This window comes from Rhinatrema bivittatum, chromosome 1 (genome assembly GCF_901001135.1).
Source record: "Rhinatrema bivittatum chromosome 1, aRhiBiv1.1, whole genome shotgun sequence".
In the NCBI taxonomy this organism is placed as follows: Eukaryota; Metazoa; Chordata; class Amphibia; order Gymnophiona; family Rhinatrematidae; genus Rhinatrema; species Rhinatrema bivittatum.
The window spans coordinates 644,180,657-644,199,300 of record NC_042615.1 but is presented as its reverse complement, the minus strand read 5'-3'; positions in this window follow the sequence as shown (position 1 = coordinate 644,199,300).

Sequence of the window (18,644 nt, the reverse complement as noted above, 5' to 3'; positions counted from 1 at the left end):
CCCCCCTCAGCCATTTCTTCTCCAAGCTGAACAGCCCTAACCTCTTCAGCCTTTCCTCATAGGGGAGCTGTTCCATCCCCTTTATCATTTTGGTTGCCTTTCTCTGTACCTTCTCCATCACAACTATATCTGTTTTGAGATGTGGCAACCAGAATTGTACACAGTATTCAAGGTGCGGTCTCACCATGGAGTGATACAGAGGCATTATGACATTTTCCGTTTTATTAACCTTTCCCTTCCTAATAGTTCCTAACATTCTGTTTGCTTTTTTTTTTTTTTATAACGTTTCTTTATTAAGTTTTCAGGAAATATGAAAAAAAAAAAAAAGAACCAGGTTACACATAATAGAACATGTAAGCAAAACTCCCTTGATACATCATTATTAACACTGCCATTCAGCCCGGGATAATAAACTCTTTCAGGTCCCTCAGTTCCCCCCCGAAAGACCCCCTCCCCTCAATGCTGTTTAGGGTTCCATTAATAGTGGTGGTTTGGTCATACACCATCGCAAAAAGCTCGTAGTGTTAATGCCCTTTAGTGCAAGCCTCTGGAAGACTCCGTATAGACCATTTTGTGCAGAGATATAATAGAGTCTCTTTGCTGTGGTGGCATGGACATCAAATACGTTTTCCAGACTCCTTCCCAGGTCCTGCGAACTGTCGGTGGTTTCGTGTTAGCAGACATGTATTCAAACTGCAAAAGATTAAGCATTCTGTTCTGCCATTGTGCTTTAACCGGTCGTTCAGGCATTATCCAATTACCCATAATCGTTTGCAATCCAATCAGCATAGCCTTTCTTAGAAACGCTTGCTCCGTATCCATTAAGTCCAGCAGAGCTCCTTCTAACAAACCAAAAAGACACATTTTCACGTCTCTGGGTAGTACAGTTCCAACAATCCCACTCACTAGGGATAAGATCTCATCCCAGAACCGCTGTACCTTAACACATTCCCAAAGACAGTGATATAATGTACCCTTTACATTAGTACATTTCAAGCACAAATCCGTATCACATAGTTTGGCCGCATACATCCAGGAGCGCGACATATACATACAATTTAAAACCTTGTATCCCACCTCCCGCAGTTGAACATTTTCCGAAGTTTTATAACTCTCCTTCAATATTATTTTTATCTCTTCTACCGAGAGAGATATTTGTGCCTGTTTCCTCCATTTCTCCTGGATGGAGTCTATCACTTCAGTATCACACATCACCTTAAGGAGGCGGGAGAAAGCACTACTTGAATTACTTTTCCTCCCCACCTGCATAAAGAAAGCATGCAAGTTATTTACAGCGTGTGGGTCTACAGAGGTAAGTTTCAACGAGGATATATAGTGTCTTATTTGAAGGTACCCGTAAAAGTCTCTCCCATCGAGGCCATATTGGGCTTGGAGGTCTGCAAAACTTTTAAGAACCATAGTGTTAGGTTCCAGACAATGTTTTATTGTGAGCAACCCCTTCATGCCCCATCGCCTAAATACATACAAGGTAAGGCCACTCGGGAATTGGGGATTACCCACAAAAGTCAGGTAAGGAGTAGCATTGTTAGGAAGCCGAAGCTTCACCTTACATAAATATCGCCAAGCACTCCTCCCGGATCTCAGCACAAGACTCCCATGAACCCTCTCCGGGATGAGAGCCCTTGGCAAGTGCATTAGATTTTGTGGACGATAGGGCTCCAACCACTCACGTAAGAAAGGTAATGGTGAATATAAAGTGGTATCATTTATCCAGTCATATACATGCCTTAACATACAGGTAAGATTATAATCCCTCCAATTCGGGCACGCAAGTCCCCCTCGCTCCCTAGGAGCCATTAACGTAGACAAGGGTAGACACGCCTTGTGTGAGCCCCAAATATATTTCCGCACTATTGTATGGATTCGGTGAACCTCCCTCCTGGTCAACCATAAGGGCAATTGCTGCAAGACATAAATCCATTTTGGTAATTCCATCATTTTTAACAGGAATATTTTTCCAGTAATAGATAAAGGTAAACTTTTCCATCCTCTCAGCCGCTCTTCCATATTGTGAACTAAAGGGTCTATATTGGCCTTATGCAGTAGATGAATATCCTTAGTGAGTCTTATGCCCAGGTACCTCATATCCTTATCCACCCATTTTAATGGGAAAGGGCCCACCCAGTCATTTTTTAATCTATCATCAGCTGCCATAGCCTCCGATTTGTCAGTGTTAATTTTTAGGCCAGCAAATGTACCAAAGGCATTTTGGAGCTGTAAAACCCTAGGCAAAGCCTTTTGTGGGTCTGTTAAGAAAACGAGTACATCATCCGCAAATGCGGAGATATTGAAGGTCTGGTGGCCCAAGGAGAATCCCTGAATATGAGGGTCTTCTGCTATCTTCCTGAGTAAGGGATCTATAGATAGGATGTAAAGTAGTGGTGATAGTGGGCACCCTTGCCGTGTCCCCCTATATAAGGGAAAATCTTCTGAGATCTGTCCGTTCGCACAGATGGCTGATATGGGATTACGATACAACAAAGAGATACTAGGGACAATTTCCCCTCTCAAGCCATATCTGTCAAGGACCGAGAAAAGATAAGGCCACGAGACCCTATCAAACGCCTTCTCTGAATCGAAGGCTACTACCATGGCTCCAGTACCCAACCTTTGACACTCCTCGAGCGAGATAAGCAGTTTCGTCATATTAGAGCTAATGGCTCGGCCCTTGACAAAACCCGCCTGATGTGGCATAATGAGCGATGGAAAAACTGTGCTCAATCTATCCGCCATGATTTTAGCGAATAATTTGGCCTCACAGTTTAGCAAGGAAATCGGCCGGTAGGCTGACGGCTTTGATAAGTCTTTCCCTGGTTTTTCTAAGACTGTAATATAAGCCTTCGTTACCCCATCCGGAAATCTCCTTAAAGACTGGGCATCCTGAAAGAAAGCTAGCAATGCATCCGATATTTGATCACACAGAATTTTATAATACTCAGCATTGAGACCGTCAGGTCCAGGCGCTTTATTCCTTTTACTGCTTTTTATCACCTTTTGAAGTTCATCTGGCGTAATAGGTGCATTTAAATGTAAGAGCTGCGTCTCAGTTACTTGAGGGAGTGAGAGATTATGGAAAAAAGTTTCCTCCTCCTTAGAGCCCCCTACCCTATCCTCTGTATATAAGGTAGAATAAAATTTCTGGAAGACTTCACAGACTTCCGCACTGGATACTATCGGGCGACCCTGCTGGTCCTTTAATTTGTCAATGTATGTTTTCCCCCTCTGCGCCCTCACTAGATTAGCCAGCAACTTTCCAGCTTTATTACCATAACGGTACAGTTTATGTGCCCCTTTTAATAAAGTTCTCTGTGCCCTAATATGCAGCGCCGTGTTCAGTGCTTTGAGGCAATCTCTATAGCCTTGTTGATTGTCTCCAGAATTATTGATACCCAACTGAGATTTCGCTTGAGCTAATCTGTTTTCTAACTGTAAGATATGGTTGTTCATTGCTTTCGCCTGTGCAATTACATAGGATGTTATCTCACCCCTCAGGACTGCCTTACTAGTTTCCCAATATAAGCTTGGATCACCCTTGTGTTCCTCATTATGACGGGCAAATTCGTGCCATTTACTCTGGAGATAAGCATGAAATTTCTTATCATCAGCCAGGTGACTAGGAAAGCGCCACATCCCTATATTCTGCCTTGTGCTACGATCTGTAAGGTTGACCCCTACCGGAGCATGGTCGGAAACGGCTATAGAGCCAATATCCGCTTGCAGTACCCTAGGGAACAGCTGGTCGGATAGGAGTATGTAATCTATCCGAGACATCATTGCATGGGCCCTGGAGACATGAGTGTAATCCCTCTCACTTGGGTGCATTGTTCGCCAGATGTCTAATAAGCCGAGTTCCGTACATAGGTATGCTATCCCCTTCTTATCCGATAAGCCTCTCCTACTGGAGTGGTGGGATGTGTCAAGAGCTCCGTCGTGCACACAATTAAAATCTCCCAACAGTTCTAGGGGGCCTTTCTGTTCTCGGTGAATAAGCCCTACTAAACTTTGAAAAAATGCATGGGAATATTGGTTCGGGGCATACAGGGAACAGAGAGTAATTTCCTGTCCTTGCAATTTCCCAACCACTAAAAGAATACGGCCCTCCGTGTCTGTAGCCTGCCTTAGGAAGTCAAATTGCAGCTTTTTATTTATTAGGATTGCTGTCCCGGCTTTCTTCCCTTTAGCAGGCACATAAAAACAATGGCCTACCCAGCCCCGTTTTAGTTTCTTACTTTCCATTTCAGATAAGTGCATTTCCTGCAATCCAGCAACATCTACCTTTCGCTTTTGTAAAACACTCAGAATTTTTTGTCTCTTGATGGGTGAGCCCAGCCCCCCCACATTCCAAGAGTTAATTCGTAAAGAGCCCATATTCACGATATAAGTGCCAGCATACTATACAGTTTTCGTGAGACGTTCTGCCAGCTTGCCTCCCAGCCAGGGCAGCCAGCAAATCAGCTTCCGCATGTAGCAGCAAACCATAACTCGGCACAGGGCACTCCGTAAATAACCTATGTAGCGACTGTGATTGACCAGTTGTCTTGTATCTCATTCCAACCCTCTTTAACCAAAATAGAACCCCTATTGCCCCCTCCCCTCCCCGTCCTCCCCTCCCCATCCCCACATATCCCCCCCAGTCAAACCTTTCTTCTCCCTGTATTTTGGAGATCCCCCCCATCAGATTCAACTTATCAAACTCCTCTAAAAAAAAGAGGCTAGAGGTCAGTTTTTGTGCGATCGGGTCCATGCCCCCCACGCTCCCCAGGCACCCCAGGAGCCTTGGAGTATCTAAATCTGAACGCTTACTAAAACTGCATTCGAAACATGAACATTAACTTAAAAATACTGTAAAGACACACCCATAGGCATATGTTGTTGTATGTAGTTACTGTGGAAATAAGAGTTCTCACTGTCTCTTGTCCAAAGAAATTGTCCCTTCGCCCACGACCTAGGACCGCTAAACGAACAACTCTGTAGAGCCAGGTGGTATCTGCACGCGCCATCATGTCTCTCCTTCTGTGGAAGCCAACCAAGTTGCCACTTTCTCTGGGCTGTCAAAAGTATGAATCCGACCCTCCTTCCAGATCTTCAATACAGCAGGGAACTGCAAGGCAAATCGGACATTTTTATTAAAGAGATCGCTGCAGGTACTAGAGCAAAGCTTTCGCTTGGCCGCCACCGCCGCTGAAAAATCCGGAAAAATTATGATTTTTTGCTCATGGTATTTCAGTTCCCTGGTCTTCTTAAAAGCAAGATGTATAAGATTTTTGTGTGTCCAGTCCAAAAAGCGCGCTATCACCAGGCGAGGCCTTCTGTCCGTGTCGCGGCGTGGGCCTAGTCGGTGCGCTCTCTCCACCGTAAGCTTCCCTGCCAGCTCTGGCAGTTTAAGTGCCGTTGGTAACCAGCCTTCAAGTATGGATTTAAGCTCAGCTTCCCCCACGCTTTCAGGAAAACCCAGAAACTTCAAATTATTTCGTCGTGCGTGGTTTTCTAAGTCCTCCAGCTTTGTTTCTGCACTTTTTACAGCTTTCTCGACTTCCCCCAGCCGCGTGGTCACCGCCATGACGTCTTCTTCCACCGCTGACACTCTCCCCTCCGCAATATCTATCCTTCGTCCCATGTCTCCGATCGTTTCACTAACAGCCTGCAACTTCTCCGCCAGACCGGCAAATTGCGGCGCCAAGCCCTTAATTACCGCTTCAGTAATTCCAGAGATCATATGCTCTTCAGAAGCGGCGGGCGCCTCAGTAAGGCTGACGTCGGCCATCTTTTTTTCAGTGCTCGGCGTTTTAGCCTTGTCTTTCCGGACCAATTTAGTCGTCATTGCGCTTGAAAAACTTCACCGCAGTGAGTTTCTGTTATGGTCTGCACTCCTTTGGCATTTTCCCGTCCACGGGGCTCCGTTTTAAAGCTTTAAATTGTTAGCTTACGTGGGGGCATCTCCCGGAGCCGAAACGAACACGTCCGCTCCGTCTCACCGCATCACGTGACCTCTCTCTGTTTGCTTTTTTGACTGCTGCAGCACACTGAGCTGACGATTTTAAAGTAATATCCACTATGATGCCTAGATCTTTTTCCTGGGTGGTAGCTCCTAATATGGAACCTAACATTGTTTAAATACAGCAAGGGTTATTTTTCCCTATATGCAACACCTTGCACTTGTCCACATTAAATTTCATCTGCCATTTGGATGCCCAATCTTCCAGTCTTGCAGTCTAACATCAAATCTGCTCTGGAATAGCATTTCTTAATACTGGAGCAGCAATAGAGAAAGCTCTACCCTGATTCTGAATGAGTTTATATCACTTACAAAATAGCAACTACTGTGTACTGTTACATTTGTTTGACAGTGTGAATAAATATGTGGATAAAGGTGAAACAGCTGATATAGTATATCTGGATTTTCAGAAAGCTTTTGAAAATTACCTCATGAGAGACCCTTCAGGAAATTAAAATGTCATGGGATAGGAGGCAATATTTTATTATGGATTGAGAGCTAGTTAAAAGATTGAAAACAGAGCAGTGTTAAATTAAGGGCCAGTACAAGGGGATTAGGCTCCCTAGGCGCCTTCTGCCTTGTGCCTACTCCCCCCCAGTCATGCACCCCCCTGGTCATGCTGCCCTCCCTGGTCACGCCCATCCCATTGCACCACCACCCCAGTCTCGGACCTGATTGTGCTGGGCCACGAGCAGTTGAAACTCTACTCCTCCTTGCTGCCACTCACAGCCGGAGGCCCCACAAGGCTTGCGCCTCCGAATGGTCAGTGCCCTAGGCCCAGGCCTAGTTTGCCTAGTGGTTCCACCAGCCCTGGTTAAATGGTCAATTTTTCTCAGAGGAGAAAGATCAATAGTGGATTTCCCAGGGATTTGTACTGGGGCTGCTTCATTTTGGCATATTTATAATTTACCTACAGATGGGAACAATGAATGAGATGATATAATTTGCTGTTGATACAGACTTATTCAACATTTTTAAATCACAAGAGGATTGTGGGAAACTACAGGAAAACCTTGCGAGCCTGGGAAACTGGGCATTCAAATGGCAGATGGCATTTAATGTGGACAAGTGCAAAGTGATATACTTAGGGAAGAGCAACCCAAATTATAGCTACAACAATGCAACATTCCACATTTGGAGTCACCACCCAGGGAAAGAATCCAGGCATCATCATAGAGAATATGTGGAAGTCTTATGCTTTGTGTGTGTCAACAGACAAAAAGTCAATGGAATGCTAGGAATTATTAAGAAAGGAATGGAGAATAAAAGAGAGGGTGTCATAATGTCTCTGTATCACTCCATGGTGAGACCACACCTTGAGTATTGTGTTGTGAGCGGGCGCTTGAGCATGATCCCTTCTGCCGCGATGTGTCCAACACAATCTCAGGGCTGGGCGTGGTCCACACCACTGCCGGGTGAGCACATCTGGACACAGGCTAGGCTAAAACAGAAACACTCTTGACTTGGAACAGAAACACTTGGATATCTATCGTGCACCAAGAACTGAGAACCAGCAAGCCATGCTGGTGTCTGGGGCATCCCTCCAGCCACTCTGAAACCCCTTTTGGACTGCTGCTTGGAATCGGTTTGCATGAGGTCAGACAGAGGTTGAGGTGACACTGGAGGACATAACATTGAAGACTTGGACATGATGTAGGTTAAGCATGGCTTGAAAACTGAAGCATTGCTTGAAGATTGAAGCATGCCTTGAAACAGGATTAAGACAAGGCTCAGAGTTTAGAAGAGGCAGGTGGCTGGAACAAGAACTCCGGAGACCTGGGACAGGACTCAGGAACTCAGAACGTGGAACTCAAAACTCAGGAACTTGGAACTCAGAACTCAGACTCAGGATGAGACTCCAAGGTCTTGAACAAGTGGCAAAGACTTGAACAGGACTCTGAAGACTTAAACTGAATACTTGGATGCAGGAATGAAGAAGATTCAAACCAAAGACTGGGCACAGGAACAAAGACTTAGACCGAAGACTTGGATGCAAGAATCTGGAGGCCAGGAAGATGGAGAACCTCAAGCAACAGGAGACCTTGAAGGACTGGTAAACTTGCAAAGGCAACAGGAAGCAATCTGAAGAGCCCTTTTATAGGACTGCAGGAAGGTTGTCATCTGAGGGTGCCACAGGCTTTTCCATCCACAGGCTCTTTATATCCTGAACTGGCATGTGCATGCACATATAGGGGAGACCAGGCAGGTGCGACAGTGTGGATGCAGTTGGTGGCATTCCAGGCTGCAAGGACAACAGAGGTGGTATACAGCTGTGTGGTTCTAAGGTGGCAGCAGGGATTGGCAGTGCTACAGGCTGCAAGACGAAGTGGCAGCAACAGCGGTGTCTCACCCCTGCAGAGCACAGTGGTAGCATTGAGTGCGCTGCCTTGCCCCACAAGGAACAGTGGTAGCATTGAGTGTGCTATTCACGAGCTTGCCCCATGAGTGAAGATCACAACGTATTGTGTGCAATTCTAGAACATAAGAACATAAGAAATTGCCATACTACGTCAGACCAAGGATCCATCAAGCCCAGCATCCTGTTTCCAAAGTGGCCAATCTAGGCTACACGTACCTGGCAAGTACCCAAACACTAAGTAGATCAAATGCTACTGTTGCCAGTAATAGCAGTGGCAACTTGATTAATAGCAGTTAAAGGACTTCTCCTCCAAAAACTTATCCAAACCTTTTTTAAATCCAGCTACACTAATTGCACTAACCACATCCTCTGGCAACAAATTCCAGAGCTTAATTGTGCATTGAATTTAAAAGTATTTTCTATGATTAGTTTTAGATGTGCTACTTGTTAACTTCATGGAGTGCTCCCTAGTTCTAACCTCTTTAGCCTGTCCTCATAGGGGAGCTGTTCCATCCCCTTTATCATTTTTGTTGACCTTTTCTGTACCTTTTGCAGATTTTAAAACCTGTGCGCATGCGCAGATTTGTTTGCGCAACCCGGTGCGAACAAATCTACGCCCAATTTTATAACATGAGTGCAGTGCCAAGCGCATGTTATAAAATCCAGGGTCGGCGCACACAATGGGGTGCACAATTGTGCAACTTGCGTGCGCCGAGCCACGCAGGCTGCCTCTGTTCCCTCCGAGGCCGCTCCGAAAACAGAGCAGCATCGGAGGGAACTTTTCAACCGCTCCCCCATCTTCCCCTCCCTTCCCCTCCCTTCCCCTATCTAACCCACCCACCAGCCCTAACTAAATGCCCCTGCCTATCTTTGTTTCAAAAGTTATGCCTGCCCGGGCTGCCGGCGGGCGAACCTCCGGCATGGCCGCAGTGCCAGAGGACTTGGGAACGCCCCCGGCCTCGCTCTTGGACCGCCCATTTCTGAAAGCCCCAGGACATACGCGCGTCCCGGGGCTTGTGCGCACCGCCGAACCTATGCAAGATAGACTCGGTGCACGCAGGGGCAGCTTGGGCAGCTTTTCGGGGGTTACCCACGTATCTTACGCGTGTAACCCTTTGAAAATCTACCCCTATATTTTTTGAGATGTGGTGACCAGAATTGTACACAGTACTCAAGATAGAGTAAGTGTGCGTGTGTTTGTTTCCGATGGACAAAGAGAGAGAGAGTATATGTGTGTATCTCAGAGAGAGAGAGAGAGAGAGTTGACATTTTCTTTTTGGCAGCAGGCAGAGCTTCCACCCCCTTCCTTCTCTTGATAAACATGACAGCTCTGTGCCTTTGTGACTTCTGGTTTTGTGGCTCTTGATGTGTGAAAAGTTGGCCACTCCTATCTTAGAAGGAAAGTCTATAAACCATTAGTAAGGTGGACTTGGGGAAATGCATTTCTTATCCCTGGAATAAGCAGCATGGAATCTATCAACCTTTTGAGATCCTGCCAGGTATTTAAAACTAGAGATGTGAATCGTGTCCTCGATCGTCTTAACGATCGATTTCGGCTGGGAGGGGGAGGGAATCGTATCGTCGCCGTTTGGGTGTTTAGAGTATCGTTAAAATCGTTAAAATCGTGAACCGGCACACTAAAACCCCCTAAAACCCACCCCCGACCCTTTAAATTAAATCCCCCACCCTCCCGAACCCCCCCCCAAATGCCTTAAATTACCTGGGGGTCCAGCGGCACACTAAAACCCCCTAAAACCCACCCCCGGCACACTAAAACCCACCCCGACCCTTTAAATTAAATCCCCCACCCCAAATGCCTTAAATTACCTGGGGGTCCGTAGCGGCGGTCCGTAGCTTAAATTACCCCCGGGTCCGTAGCTAAATCGGGGAAGGGGGAGAGCAGGAAATCCGGCATACTAAATCGTGGTGTCTTCAGCCGGCGCCATTTTGCAAAATGGCCGCCGCAAAATGGCGGCGGCCATAGACCAATACGATTCGACGCAGGAGGTCGTTCCGGACCCCCGCTGGACTTTTGGCAAGTCTTGTGGGGGTCAGGAGGCCCCCCCCCCAAGCTGGCCAAAAGTTCCTGGGGGTCCAGCGGGGGCCCTGGAGCGATCTCCTGCCGCGAATCGTTTCCGTACGGAAAATGGCGCTGGCAGGAGATCGACTGCAGGAGGTCATTCAGGGGTTCCGCTGCCGGCGCCATTTTCCGTACGGAAACGATTCGCGGCAGGAGATCGCTCCAGGGCCCCCGCTGGACCCCCAGGAACTTTTGGCCAGCTTGGGGGGGGGCCTCCTGACCCCCACAAGACTTGCCAAAAGTCCAGCGGGGGTCCGGAATGACCTCCTGCGTCGAATCGTATTGGTCTATGGCCGCCGCCATTTTGCGGCGGCCATTTTGCAAAATGGCGCCGGCTGAAGACACCACGATTTAGTGTGCCGGATTTCCTGCTCTCCCCCTTCCCCCGATTTAGCTACGGACCCGGGGGTAATTTAAGCTACGGACCGCCGCTACGGACCCCCAGGTAATTTAAGGCATTTGGGGTGGGGGATTTAATTTAAAGGGTCGGGGTGGGTTTTAGGGGGTTTTAGTGTGCTGGGGGTGGGTTTTAGGGGGTTTTAGTGTGCCGCTGGACCCCCAGGTAATTTAAGGCATTTGGGGGGGGTTCGGGAGGGTGGGGGATTTAATTTAAAGGGTCGGGGGTGGGTTTTAGGGGGTTTTAGTGTGCCGGTTTTCCTGCCCTCACCCTTCCCCCGATTTATGATTTTTTGACAATAAATCGGGGGAATTGGTATTGTATCGTGGCCCTAACGATTTTTGACGATTTAAAATATATCGGACGATATTTTAAATCGTCAAAAAACGATTCACATCCCTATTTAAAACCTGGATTGGCCACTTGGAAACAAGGATACTGGGCTTTATAGACTTTTGGCTTGACCCAGTATGGCTAATTTTATGTTCTTATGTTTTGATTTCTGAATCCCATCCTTAATTGTCCTAGAACATCCTTGTTTTCCCTGGTAAAATGTACATGGGAAATAAAAAATATCATGTACTCTTGATACTTATAAAAATAGCAAATACACACAGACCTGCTATTTATATGTGCAGAACCCCTTGGAAAATTCACTCCGTACTGTATAAAAATAAAGCCATATATAACTATAGGTGTATTCTATACCATTTTAATAATAGAAAGATCTCTATATAAAAATATAAATATAGATGCTCACTTTGACTAGCCTATTGAAGTCTCTGCCAGTTGTAGTGGCGGAGTTGTCACAATATGGTAGGGTTTCCGGGTTTAAAGTTAATGCGAGCAAATCGGAAATATTAAATATTTTTATTCCAGAAGGGTTAGTAGAATGCCTGCAGGATAGTTTTCCCTTTAGGTGGGCCACACAGTATGTTACATATTTGGAGATTAGGATATTGAAGGATATTAAACAATTGGTACTTTTATATTACTGTTCCCTTTTACAAGAAATGAATTCTGATTTACACACTTGGGGCAGATCCAATCTTTCCTGGTTGGGCAGAATTTTTGTACTAAAAATGAATGAGCTCCTGTGTTTGTGTTATCATTTTCAAGTTTGCCTGTCTCCATACCAAAGGATTTGATGAAAAGGTTGCAGATCATTTCTTAGAATTTTTGTGGCAGAAATAGAAGCCTAGTATCTCACAATTTATTATGTATCTCCCAAAAGGATGAGGTGCTTTTGGGGTCCTAATCATTAAAAGGTACTATAAGGTATCTTAAATAAGGTTGATACTGGAATGGTACAGAGGGGATACAGGGATTTCTTGTTAGGACTGTGGACCCTTGGCCGGGACGAGGGTTGGAACTACCACTGAGGGGTGGCCCTCAGTGGTTCTCGTCGCCGGCTGGTAATACTGGTGAGGACAACCCAGATGGAGCTTCACCTATACCAGCCCTCAATCCCCACATGTTGAGCCCTTGGGTGCCGGGGCGGCAGGTCTTAGGTGCAGGTTGCCTCAATGAGAAAAGAAGTGAAGGCAGGCGAAGGCAAGGTCAGGAGTCTGGGTCGGGGCTGGCAGCAGAGGTGCAGAACGAGAGTCCAGTCTGAAGATTCGGGGCAGGCAGCAGACAGGCGGAGACGAGGAACCAGGCCAAAAATCAAGATGGGCAGCAGACAAGCATAGACGAGGAAGCGAGCCGAAGTCAGAACCAGGAGATCAAGCCCAGGAGGGAAGCACAGGAACTAGAGGACAAGGAGAGGAACGGAGTCAGGAACACAGGCATGGGCAGAAAATCAGGAGCTGGAACACTGGGACTGGACTTCAGGAACCGAGGACTGGAACAGGAGCAGGAACAGGACCAGGATCAGGATCAAGATCAGGAATTGAAGGCAGGAACTTGAAGACATCAGGAAACAGCAACTAGCACTCTGAGGAGACGACCTGTTGCAAAGGCAAGGAGCTGGAGACTGAGGCAGGGTTTAAATACCCCTCAGTCCTGTCATCATCCATCGGGGTCGGGCCAGGTTTCCCGCCGCGGCCCCTTTAAGAGGCAGAGTCTCCCGCGCACGTGCCTAGGGAGAACCCCACTGAAAGGAGGATGGCGGCGTTCAGAACTGCGTGGTAGGCCGCGGCGTGGGGCATGCTGCGCCGGCCAGAGGAGGCACCGGCCAGCGTTGGAGGAGGTAGGGGGGACCAGCCGTGGCCTGCAGCGGCTGAGAGCCACAACATTTCTAGAACATATACCAATTTCTGCTTGTCCATATCAACCAATTGATTTAAAGATGGGGACCATAAGGAATCCTTATACGAAATAGGCATGGATAGTCTGGGAATCACTCAAGAATAGAATGATGTCCTGGGGAAAATGTTTTCCATTAATGCCAATCAGGTGTAATATAGAATTTATTGGGGGTATGGATACTTAAGGTTTAAGCAATGGGAAGAGAAAGGGATCATTCAACTTCATCAGCTTCTGGGAGCAAAGGGCTGGGTGCCCTTTTCTGCATTAAAAGCTAAGCTTGGCCTGCCTGAAGGGGTTATTTATGCAGAGAGATTTGCAGATTTGCAATAATATCCATCAGTGATTGGGGAAACAATGGATTGGAAAAGGGCCCTCGATTATGGAAACTTATTGCTTGAAGGGGTTACCGCTTATGGGTTTATCTGCAAAGTAGATAAGGTGTTTTTTGATTTAGTGGATGGAGTGGGAGGAGGACCTTGCCCATCATGTGGATGAGGAGGAATTGGAGGGAGTTAGAAGAGTGGCAAGAACCTCTATATCAGCCCCATTAGCTGAAAATTATTTTAAGATATACTTAAGATGGTATTACGCTCCCGTCTGCTTGCAGTGGATGTTTCCTAATGTTTCAGAGAAGTGTTGGAGAGGTTGTGGGGAAGGGGTACTATGGCTCATACTTGGTGGAGTTGCCCAGCAATTAAGTTATATTGGGATATGATATTACAATTGACTAAGAATATAACCCAATTTACATTGGATCAAGATCCGATGGTTGTCTTCTTTTCAGCTCCAGTTGAAGGTATGCCAAAGACAATTGACAAAGTGTAATCACAAATACTGGTGGATGCAAAGTGAGAGATAGCAGCTCACTGGATGGCTAAAACACCACAGAGCAAGCAGGACTTATACAGGCAGCTCCTAAATATCTATAAGATGGAAAATCTTATGGCAATATGTAGAAATACTATGAAGGCTTTTGAGAAGCAGTGGACATTGTTTCAAACTTGGGCTAAAAAACACCGAGAAATATGTTTGACGGACTGGGGTGGGGGGGGGGGGGGGGGGGTTTGGATGCTGATTGCATTTGTATTGTTGCTTGTTTTATTGATGCCTATTTACAAAGGGGCAGATTTTAGAACCTATGCGTGCATCCTACATTTGTGCGCACTACCCGGTGCGCACAAATGTATGCCCTATTTTATAACATTCGCATGCAGCCGTGCGCATGTTATAAAATCAGGGGTTGGTGTGCGCAAGGGGGTGCACACTAGTGCAATTTGTGCGTGCCGAGCCTTCAGGGAGGCCAGCTGGCTTTCCCCATTCCCTCCCAGGCCGCTCCGAAATTGGAGCGGCCTCGGAGGGAACTTTCCTTTCCCCCCCACCTTCCCCTCCCTTCCCCTACCTGTCCTGCCCCCCAGCCCGAAACCCTCCCTTACCTTTGTCACAAAAGTTACACCAGCGGCAGGCGAAACTTGCTCACACCAGCCAAGTGCCGGCACGTGATCCCCCGGCCCAGCAGCCTAGCAGAGGACTCTGGCCCCACCCCTTCCCCGCCCATTTTTTCAAGCCCCGGGACTTACATGTGTCCTGGGGCTTTGCGTGCACCACCAGGCCTTTTGAAAATAGTCCTGGTGCGCATAACCCTCCTACATGCGTAAATCCACCTGGATTTATGCACGTAGGCTTTTAAAATCTGCCCCAAAATGTTTTATGATGGTTTGCTCAAGTCAAAAACTTTCAATAAAAAGCAAAGCACAAAATAAATAAATAAATAAATAAGCAAATAAATATATATATATATCTGTATTTATATATGTATGTGTGTGTGTGTACATATATATATATACATTATATATATACAAACATATATATATATATGTACACACATACACACACATACATATATAAATACAGAGATATGATGGTAGGAATTTCAGGTACAAAGGGTGACCAAAATGATAAAAAGGATGAAATGATTCCCCTATGACGAAAGGCTAAAAAGGTTAGGATCTTCAATTTGGAGAAGAGACGGCTGAAGGGAGATATGATAGAGATCTATAAAATGAATGGCGTGGAATAGGTAAATGCAAATCAGTTGTTTACTCTTTCAAAAAGTACAAAGACTATGGGACATTCTATGAAGTTATTAGGTGATTTTAAGACAAATATGAGAAAATATTTTTTTACTCAACTCATAATTAACTTTGAAATTTGTTGTCAAATGATGTAGTGAAAGATGTTAGTGTAGTTGGGTTTAAAAAAGATTTAGACAAGTTCCTGAAAGAATAGTACATAAATCACTATTACAGTGGAGTTGGAGATATCTACTGCTTAACCCTGGGATAAGCAGCCTGGACATTATTGACCTTTTGGAATTCTGTTAGGAACTTGGGATCTGGGTTGGCCACTATTGGAAAGACCTTTGGTCTGATCCAGTATAGCAAATGTTTTTGTTCTTATGTGCTTATGATAGAGTTCTTATGATGGTTTAAAAGTAGTGTTTTGTGGGACCTATGATTATCTATGACCGTTTCAGGTCAGTGTTTTGAAGGTCCCTTTACCCTTTTGCAATGCCTTTGTGGTTAATGTTGGAAAATACAAAATGTATCATTCAAGACTTTTTTTCACATTTGTATTAGAGTACAAAGTATAACAGACTTATTTGATCTAAGAAGAAGGAAAAGATTAGCATGTCAGAAGACTTAGTTTATATTTTTAAAGTTTCACTGCTTCTGCACAAGCAAATCAGAAAACCTGAAAATTATACAAGTGCCCGAACTCTAAATTATTTAGTGATTTTCCCAGCTGTTTCATGTACTGAGTATCTTGAATGAATTCTGTGGATGATGGTATAAAACGGACAGCATAATACCTTACAAAATTGTAACCCATGGTACTATAAATTTGTCATTTTATACTTGAAGTTAAATTTATCACACTCGTAAGGCTTTTATTTGCACTGGTGTTAAATTTTAATGCTGGTTATTAATACCCTTCTGGCAAATTTTATAGAAACTCAGGGATAGGGGGCACTTCATTCAGTAAAGCAAATGAAAATAGAAAATAAATGTATTGTCATCCTAATAAGTAATAAAAATAAACTTGATACATGAATAAATTATACAATGAGATATAAATGTTCTTGTCTATAGTAATCAAGGACAAAGGAAAGGTCTGCTTTGGACTATATTGATTTGCAAACTTCTTATGGTTTAAGCAACTTTGAATTACCTTGAAAGCTGCTGTTTTGTTTAATTGTTGGTGTTTGAAGCTTTCTTTGTTTGAGAGATGACTGTGAGGATTAAGTTTCTGAGAAGAGGTTTGGGAACTGTCAGAAATATGGGCCAGTCTACAAAGTAGCCTACTGTAATATGTTTCAACCTTGTGCAAATTCAAAAACTTGCCTATATACTTTTTGAACAATGGAAACAAGAACTTTCTGAAGTGTAACCAAACTCTGTGCTTAGTGAGATGCACTGTACTAAACTGTAGGGATGTGAATCGTGTCCTCGATCGTCTTAACGATCGATTTCGGCTGGGAGGGGGAGGGAATCGTATTGTTGCCGTTTGGGGGGGTAAAATATCGTGAAAAATAGTGAAAAATCGTTAAAAAATTGAAAAATCGAAAAATCGAAAAACCGGCACATTAAAACCCCCTAAAACCCACCCCCGACCCTTTAAATTAAATCCCCCACCCTCCCGAACCCCCCCCCAAATAACTTAAATAACCTGCGGGTCCAGCGGCGGTCCGGAACGGCAGTGGTCCGGAACGGGCTCCTGCTCCTGCATCTTGTCGTCTTCGGCCGGCGCCATTTTCCAAAATGGCGCCGAAAAAATGGCGGCGGCCATAGACGAAAAAGATTGGACGGCAGGAGGTCCTTCCGGACCCCCGCTGGACTTTTGGCAAGTCTCGTGGGGGTCAGGAGGCCCCCCACAAGCTGGCCAAAAGTTCCTGGAGGTCCAGCGGGGGTCAGGGAGCGATTTCCCGCCGCGAATCGTTTTCGTACGGAAAATGGCGCCGGCCATACGCGTATGGCCGGCGCCATTTTCCGTATGGAAAATGGCGCCGGCAGGAGATCGACTGCAGGAGGTCGTTCAGCGAGGCGCCGGAACCCTCGCTGAATGACCTCCTGCAGTCGATCTCCTGCCGGCGCCATTTTCCGTACGAAAACGATTCGCGGCGGGAAATCGCTCCCTGACCCCCGCTGGACCTCCAGGAACTTTTGGCCAGCTTGTGGGGGGCCTCCTGACCCCCACGAGACTTGCCAAAAGTCCAGCGGGGGTCCGGAAGGACCTCCTGCCGTCCAATCTTTTTCGTCTATGGCCGCCGCCATTTTTCGGCGCCATTTTGGAAAATGGCGCCGGCCGAAGACGACAAGATGCAGGAGCAGGAGCCCGTTCCGGACCGCTGCCGTTCCGGACCGCCGCTGGACCCGCAGGTTATTTAAGTTATTTGGAGGGGGTTCGGGAGGGTGGGGGATTTAATTTAAAGGGTCGGGGGTGGGTTTTAGGGGGTTTTAGTGTGCCGGCTCACGATTCTAACGATTTATAACGATAAATCGTTAGAATCTGTATTGTATTGTGTTCCATAACGGTTTAAGACGATATTAAAATTATCGGACGATAATTTTAATCGTCCTAAAACGATTCACATCCCTACTAAACTGTATAGCTTCTATAACTCTTCCATGTTCACTTATAGATTTATTCATTTTTCAAATTCTCTGCAACTATTACAGAACTAAATGGCAAAGTCTATCCTTACCCTAACTCAGATAGCCATTGACTTCCAGATCTTTAGAAAGACCCCCAGGATGTCTGCTTATCCATCCACCTCCCATGGCCTACCTCAGTATTCTGGCCCTGATCAAACCAGCAGGAGCACCACCTTTGAAACAATTTTAAATTGTTTTTAAATCCCAGTAATTCTTCCATTCAGATGCAGGTAAATGACAATCACACACTATTCCAGAACAAAGGAGGAGCTGTATGAGGGCATTACACTGAGTTTCTCTGCAGTAAGGATGTGCTGTCATTTTATATTGTTTCAAATTTGAAACATGAGTATTTTTACATAAAATTGAATAGTTTTTTTATTTTTTGTTTTAGTGTTCACTATTTCCATTTAGTGCACATTATTTCAATAATGCATAGTATTGCAGCTGAAATAGTGTGCATTAAATGGAAATAGTACACACTAAAATGAAAAAGAAAAAAAAAGGAATAAGAAACACTCATGAATTTGGGAAAAAAAACCAACCCAGGAACCTAACAAAACAAATCATTTTATTGATGTACTCCCCTATCTTGCAGCATACCTTCTAAAGAAAAATTAAACCATTTCCTCCATGCTTACATTGACTTAAGTAGGATAAGAAGGGGAAGCTATAAACTCTAGAGATGTGAATCGTGTGATCGATCGTCTTAACGATCAATTTCGGCTGGGAGGGGGAGGGAATCGGATCGTTGCAGTTTGGGCTTTTTAAATATCGTGTAAATCGTGTAAATCATGTAAATCGTGTAAATCGAAAACCGGCACACTAAA